Source organism: Bison bison, unplaced genomic scaffold (assembly GCF_000754665.1).
Source record: "Bison bison bison isolate TAMUID 2011002044 unplaced genomic scaffold, Bison_UMD1.0 scf7180017864491, whole genome shotgun sequence".
Taxonomy (NCBI): Eukaryota; Metazoa; Chordata; class Mammalia; order Artiodactyla; family Bovidae; genus Bison; species Bison bison.
Window position 1 is genome coordinate 19,093,371 of NW_011495050.1, and position 8,078 is coordinate 19,101,448.

General features: G+C 41.7%; 1 protein-coding gene across 1 annotated transcript in view; it reads right to left on the bottom strand.

Moving 5' to 3' along the window:
• Window positions 1-8,078, bottom strand: part of ATP6V1C1 (ATPase, H+ transporting, lysosomal 42kDa, V1 subunit C1) — a 40,387-nt gene that overhangs the window by 31,528 nt on the left and 781 nt on the right. The window lies entirely within an intron of this gene.

Below are 8,078 nucleotides of genomic sequence, written 5' to 3' on the forward strand. Positions count from 1 at the left end.
GAAAAGGAAAGATATAAACATCTGAATGCAGAGTTCCAAAGAATAGCAAGAAAAGATAAGAAAGCCTTCTTCAGCAATCAATGCAAAGAAATAGAGGAAAAACACAGAATGGGAAAGACTAGGGATCTCTTCAAGAAAATCAGAGATACCAAAGGAACATTTCATGCAAAGATGGGCTTGATAAAGGACAGAAATGTATGGACCTAACAGAGGCAGAAGATATTAAGAAGAGATGGCAAGAATACACGGAAGAACTGTACAAAAAAGATCTTCACGACCCAGATAATCACGATGGTGTGATCACTGATCTAGAGCCAGACATCCTGGAATGTGAAGTCAAGTGGGCCTTAGAAAGCATCACTACGAACAAAGCTAGTGGAGGTGATGCAATTCCAGGGGAGCTATTTCAAATCCTGAAAGATGATGCTGTGAAAGTGCTGCACTCAATATGCCAGCAAATTTGGAAAACTCAGCAGTGGCCACAGGACTGGAAAATGTCAGTTTTCATTCCAATTCCAAAGAAAGGCAATGCCAAAGAATGCTCAGACTACCGCACAATTGCACTCATCTCACATGCTAGTAAAGTAATGCTCAAAATTCTCCAAGCCAGGCTTCAGCAATATGTGAACCGTGAACTTCCTGATGTTCAAGCTGGTTTTAGAAAGGGCAGAGGAACCAGAGATCAAATTGCCAACATCTGCTGGATCATGGAAAAAGCAAGAGAGTTCCAGAAAAACATCTATTTCTGCTTTATTGACTATGCCAAAGCCTTTGACTGTGTGGATCACAATACACTGTGGAAAATTCTGAAAGAGATGGGAATACCAGACCACCTGACCTGCCTCTTGAGAAATTTGTATGCAGGTCAGGAAGCAACAGTTAGAACTGGACATGGAACAACAGACTGGTTCCAAATAGGAAAAGGAGTTCGTCAAGGCTGTATATTGTCACCCTGTTTAACTTATACCCAGAGTACATCATGAGAAACGCTGGACTGGAAGAAACACAAGCTGGAATCAAGACTACCAGGAGAAATATCAATCACCTCAGATATGCAGATGACACCACCCTTATGGCAGAAAGTGAAGAGGAACTCAAAAGCCTCTTGACGAAAGTGAAAGCGGAGAGTGAAAAAGTTGGCTTAAAACCCAACATTCAGAAAACGAAGATCATGGCATCCGGTCCCATCACTTCATGGGAAATAGACAGGGAAACAGTGGAAACAGTGTCAGACTTTATTTTTCTGGGCTCCAAAATCACTGCAGATGGTGACTGCAGCCATGAAATTAAAAGACACTTACTCCTTGGAAGGAAAGTTATGACCAACCTAGATAGCATATTCAAAGGTAGAGACATTACTTTGCCAACAAAGGTTCATTGGGTCAAGGCTATGGTTTTTCCTGTGGTCATGTACGGATGTGAGAGTTGCTGAGCGCCAAAGAATTGATGCTTTTGAACTGTGGTATTGGAGAAGACTCTTGAGAGTCCCTTGGACTGCAAGGAGATCCAACCAGTCCATTCTGAAGGAGATCAGCCCTGGGATTTCTTTGGAAAGAATGATGCTAAAGCTGAAAGTCCAGTGCTTTGGCCACCTCATGCGAAGAGCTGACTCATTGGAAAAGACTCTGATGCTGGGAGGGACTGGGGGCAGGAGGAGAAGGGAACGACAGAGTATGAGATAGCTGGATGGCATCACTGACTCGATGGACATGAGTCTGAGTGAACTCCGGGAGTTGGTGATGGACAGCGAGGTGGGGTCGCAAAGAGTCGGACACGACTGAGCGACTGATCTGATCTGATCTGATCTGATGCTTTAAAAAAGTTTTTTTTTTTTTTTTCAAAAGGCGGGATCCCCAGGTGGTCCAGTGGTTGGGACTCTGCTCTCACTGCTGAGGGCCCAGGTTCAATCCCTAATCAGGGAACTAAGATCTGCAAGACACTTGGTGCGACCGAAAAAATAAATATTAATAAAAATATGTTGTGCTTTGTTCTGACAGTCTTAAGTTACTTAAGCTTTAGCATGTTTCATTCAAGGTTGGCAATGGGCTGGCCAAAAAATTCTTTTGGGTTTTCTTGTAAAATCTTAAGGAAAAACCCAAAAGAAAATTTTGGCCAGCCCAATACTTTGTTAGGTTAGGTCTAAATCTTTACTCTGGGGCTAACTTAGCCCTACCAGTTAAGATCTGATTTTCCTGGGATTCCTCCGGATGCCCCAGGGATTCATAAGGTATGCATAAGCCCTTAAGCACCATGAGCTCTGCCAACTGTCTAGTTTAAAGCTCTCTAGTCATTCTTTTGCTGGAATGTACCTGTGCCTGAAGCATGAGATCAAGGTCTTTTTATCTCACTGGGAACTGCAGCCATAAAGAATCCAAACGCCAGTTTCCAAAGGAAACGCAATGTAACCACCAGGGCACTGCACTGAGAAAATGAAGACGTGGAATCTAATCCCAGTTCTGCATGTCATCGTCTGCATAAATGTCTTCATTTGCAAAATGAGAGGATTGGATTCCCACATCCAGGATCCTTTTCTGCTTCTATATTCCATCAATCTATACTGGGTAGGACCCAGGACCCTTTTATTTTCTTGTTAAATCCTTCAAGTGAATCAGATGATGAGTCAGGTTTTAGAACCACTGTAGTAGAACAAGCATTTCCATGATTATTTAGTGAATTATACAGTAAATGTTACATGAAATGGCAACCATTCCTTAATAAGATGGCTACATGTCACATCATCACAATCAAGAATCACACAGTATTGTCAGGTCCATAATGCAGGAATGATTTTTGTTCTATGGAATGTAGAAACTTTAAATGTATCAACCCACTTTTCGCATGCTTTCAATGGCGGCTTATGAACTTAAAAAATAAGTGAAAAGCAAAATGACATATGAAATCAAGTACAGAACAAAACGAAATCTGGGTAAACTATTGCTTTGCTCAAGAAACACACAATTTTATTTCATTTGTGAAGGACAGAATACAGAGGATTTTTAAATGCCATATATATAAATAGGTGGGTTTGTGACCACAGTGTAGAGTCCTGATTCACTCCCAAAACTTCTTGAAAATTTTTTCCAGGGCTAAAAAGACTACTCTAGGGACTTCCCCTGGAGGTCCAGTGGTTAAGACTCCACCTTCCAATGCAGGGACAGGGGTTCTATCTCTTGGGAGCTAGGGTGCCACAAATTTTTTTTTTTTTTTATTTAAAAAAAAATTGCTTTAGGTAATGGGAGGCTGTGCGTGTTAAGTTGCTTCAGTTGTGTCCAACTTTTTGTGACGCTGTGGACTGTGGCCCACCAGGCTCCTCTGTCCATGGATTCTCCAGGCATGAATACTAGAGTGGGTTGCCACACACTCCTCCAAGGAGGAGCAGAAAGAAAACAAGGCACATGATGAGATTAAAAAAATCGAGCAGAATACACTGCAGGCACAAGAGAAACACTAGTCACATTTCTTAAACACTTCTATCTGTCTGACTGCAATAAGTATGCTTTTTTTTTTTTTTTAAACAGTAACAAGTCTTTTTCAAAATGGAGGGAAGGAAAGAAGAAAGGAAATCCTGGTTCAAAGCTCAGAACCTGTTTATTTCATTACTGTATCACCCACTTCTAAGAATTTAAAGGCAGTGGATTATTTTCCAATCACAAGTGATTAGGATGCGAAATAAAAAGAGTAAAGCAGGGACTTGCCTGACAGTCCAGTGGTTACGCCTGTGCTTCCAGTGCAGGGGTCATGGATTCAAGAGCGCTAAAATCCCACAGAATCCCCAAAATCCCCTACTCCAAAAGAAGAGTAAATAACAACTATCATGATAATACAAGAGGTGAAGATAATAAACTCAAACAGCTACTAGCACTTCTTCTGTGGATGAAAGTAAGAGCCTGACCAAAGACAGGGGCAACCACAGAAAATAGGGCATCCCAGTAAGTGCTCCAATATTTAACTGCTTTCAAGAAATCAACACCTCAGTCTCTGAAATGCAACCACCTTTCACAGTAAATTTAAATTTCACAGTGAAGACTGATGGGGGTCTACATGCAAAAAAAAAACATTCTTTTACAGTCCTTGAAAATACCAAGCTGTTCACTAAAGTGGCTTATTTCAACCTGCACAAGGAGGAATACCTCAGATATCACGAAGTATCACACAGCCTTCCAACTGTGACACATCAGCGTCGAACAGAACTGATCACAGTGTAAAACAGCCCCAATCCATCCTTCTTAAAAGGCTGCTAATCCTTCCCCGGAAATTTTAATACCACACAAATAAAAGGTAAGAATAATTACCTGAATGGTAACTTCTGCATGAATGAATAATTCTGAATGCTAAATTCTATCCTTCAACAAGGAAACATCTTAACTGGGATTGTTGGAGGGGCTTACTCACAATAAAATTTGTTTAAATAAAAGCTTCCAATAACAACAAGGAATTCTACCTCTCCAGGGAGACTTTGGTGATTTATATGTTAAGTTTGAAATTGTTAGGATACACACCTTCTTTAAATCAATCTTAACTTTTGTGTTCTCTTGTCTTCAACTGAAACAGCACTTATAGATGGCCTATAATCACATTAAGGATTACCTGAACTTCATGCCATAAATATACTGAAATGTGAAAGACTTTTAGTAGATGTATTTTATAAACAGCCATCTTTTTTACATCTTTGTATCTGGCTAGAAGTACATTTGGAAAAGCCAAGCCTTACTTAGGCATGTTAATGCTAAGCTGCTTCAGTCGAGTCCGACTCTGTGCGACCCCATAGACAGCAGCCCACGAGACTCCCTGGTCCCTGGGATTCTCAAGGCAAGAACACTGGAGTGGGTTGCCATTTCCTTCTCCAATGCATGAAAGTGAAAAGTGAAAGTGAAATCGCTCAGTCATGTTCAACTCTTAGCAACCCTGTGGACTGCAGCCTACCAGGCTCCTCTGTCCATTGGATTTTCCAGGCAAGAGTACTGGAGTGGGGTGCCATTACCTTCTCCTACTTAGGCATAGATGCCATCATAAAAACAGAAACAGGCCAGAAAGATAATAACACATAACACAATGTTTAAAAAAAAATCTCTTGCAATTTCTGCTAAAGCAAGTTGAATCCACAGACAGGCAAGGAGATCACTGTACCATTACTGAAAGGAATCACCAGAACCTTCGGAGCGCCCAGACACTTCCTCTCTGCCACAGGCAACTCAACACTGACCCAGGGAGCAAACAATTCCTTCCATGCCAGGAAACTCCCTGACTCTACACTCATTGTCTCCCAAAATGTTACTTCCCTTCTCTTTCAGGTTGGTATCTGATAATAGTGACTGAATCACAACACCACGTTTCTCACCAGAAGGTGTTAATATCTCTAAGACGATGTATTCTAGCCTGAAATTCAACAAGCCAAAGACTTGAAACAAGTTTCATCACTCAAGTAAGCTTGAGATCCTGTTTCCTGGTAATGACAACAACTTATTAAATATGTGCTATGTTAGATCAGTACTCAATATGCTAAGCAATTTTATACTTGATTCCTTCAAGGAAGATGGTATCACCACCCCTATTTGCAGATGAGAGGGCAGTTAATGAAGTCTTGCCCAAGGTCACAGAGCTAGTGACTACATACATTTTACATGCAAGTTTACTAAAACACTACTCTTAACCTCTATGCCCCCAACATATAGTAGAGGGCCTGTCACTAAGAAGCACTCAGGTATATGTTCAACAGATAAAGGATGCCATCGCAAAGGGTGCTGCACAACCAAATGGTACCTCTCTCCTTCAAGAGTTTCGAAATGTCTGGGATCATTTTAGGTTGTCCCAATGTGGGGGTCACTACCACCATTTAGCGGCTGGTGGCCAAACAAGAGGCAGTTCTGTCCACAATGCCAACAGCACCCATGAAGAAACACTAAACTATAGGCTAGCCCATTAACAACAACAACAAAAAACTGTCATGGTTAAGTCAATCCACCTATTAACCACCTTTATTTACAAATAACTTCCTATTCATGGATAGTTTGCATAAAGTATCTTAAAAGATACATCATCCTCTTTCTATAAAATACCATTTTTACATTTGTCTAGCATCTTATTTTCAAATACAGAGCTAAGGTTGTATCTTCTGGTCTATGATGGAACCAAAGCACCTCTCCTCCACCGCCCTAAGGACTCCTCTTTAAATATACAGCAGATTTGCTACACCTGTGGAACAGAAGTTTGCTTCATTATCAAGACCAGAGTTTGAATTTTCTAGTTCCAAGGATCACTCATGTCGAAAGGAAAATTTAGATTGCCTGGTGAAGAGAATTTAGATTGCCTGGTTTCACCCCTTGAGCTGTCTTTCCAAGAGCACCATGCTAATGGTTTACTGTGTCTTTAAAATATCAGTGAAATGTGAGCTGAACATGAATTAGATTGTAAATGAAAAGGTATAAAGTTGCACAGCCAAAGAGTGAAAAAGGTTTACTCTGGCAGACAGATCAGAACACGTACAAGAACAAAATTCAACTAAGAGGTATGTATTTCCATGGGGTCACAAACAGTCAGACACGACTGAAGGACTGAGTACACACACACACATTTGGTGCAAACTGTAGTTACCCCTAAGCAGACTCAAGCTCAAAAGGAAGACTGATCACTTAGGGACTGTGGACCAGAAGGAGACCCTTTGGCAAAGGTTTATTTTGGCATTCCAGCTTTGCTCTTTGGCCAATGCAATTATTTCCAAAGTTGTGGAAATAATCAGGGAATCAGAGTTTTGAGGCCCAAATGTTTCTTTTTAGGTAGAGAGAACTAATGTAAATAAGGCTCCGAAGACTGACATCAAAAAATAAAAGTGATCATTTACTGCCCAGTTCTATACACGAACCATCTAGCTCGCAGCATTTAGTCAGATCCCGAGTACTGTTTCTTTAGATTTTATCTAGTCCCTGAAAGATACACCAAAAGAGAAAAAGATCCGGGAGTTCTGAGACATAAACCCGAGGTTCCCTCTTTCGGCACCATTTGAGACGTGCTGGTTGCCAGAGAACCGTGATTGACAAGCTGAGCACCTTTTGCCCACCCTGCTGCTTATTATCTCCTCCACCTGAACTGTAAACTGAACAGCTTCACCCAAACTAACTAAAAAGCGGTTTTTAAAGCACTGACCACCGCTGCAGAATCCCTTTGAAGCTGTCCTACTCAAGTTTCACCGAAAGTGCTGAATCAAAGGTAAGAATGCACTAGGAGAAACTCACCCTTCTCTCTAGAGAGATTGTGGTTAAGTACTGGACAGGTAATTGGCAGTCAGAAGACAGTAGAAGTTATGCTAGACTTAAAATACATCATTTGATCTGTTTCTAGGTCCAAGAGTCTATCTAGATAGGTCCCGGTCTATACGATGAATGGCACTTTCATCTACTTCCTCTCAAAGACCTGTGAGAACAAAACAAACAAGAAAGGGGCTTCCGGGGCGGCCCAGTGGTGAAGGATCTGCCTCGCAACGCAGGGGACATGGGTTCGATCCCCGGCCAGGAAGATCCCACATGCCTCAGGACAGCTAAACCACAACTACTGAGCCAGCCCGCTAGAGTCTGTGCTTCACAAAAAAGCACACAACTCGAGAAACCTGCACACCACAGCTAGAGAGTATCCCCCCGCGGCAACTAGAGAAAGCCGGCTCACAGCAAGGAAGACCCAGCGCAATAAAAAACAATAATTAAAAAAAAACAAAAAACGTAATTCCTGTGACTGTTGTTCAATAAAAGGTATTCGGGAGTAGATGACAGTACCAAAGGATAAGTTCAGAAGGCCAAAACAGTTCACAACTCCTTCACAAAGGAGTCTCCCCAACCCCCAAATGATCCAACATCTGTGTACTTCAGGGCTGTTTGGGGGGCGGGGGGGGGGGCGGTAGTTACAATAACCCTCAGTGAGGGATGCAAACACAATCTAATCTTTTCTCCCCTTTGCTCCTGCGTTTCTCAGGTGATTCAATTTGCCGGTGTGACTCTCTCCTCCAGTTCCTTTTCAGAGTTTCTTGCCTACTCTTCCCCCATTCTAATTAAACAACAACACCACCACCAACAACAAAAAAAACACTGTCT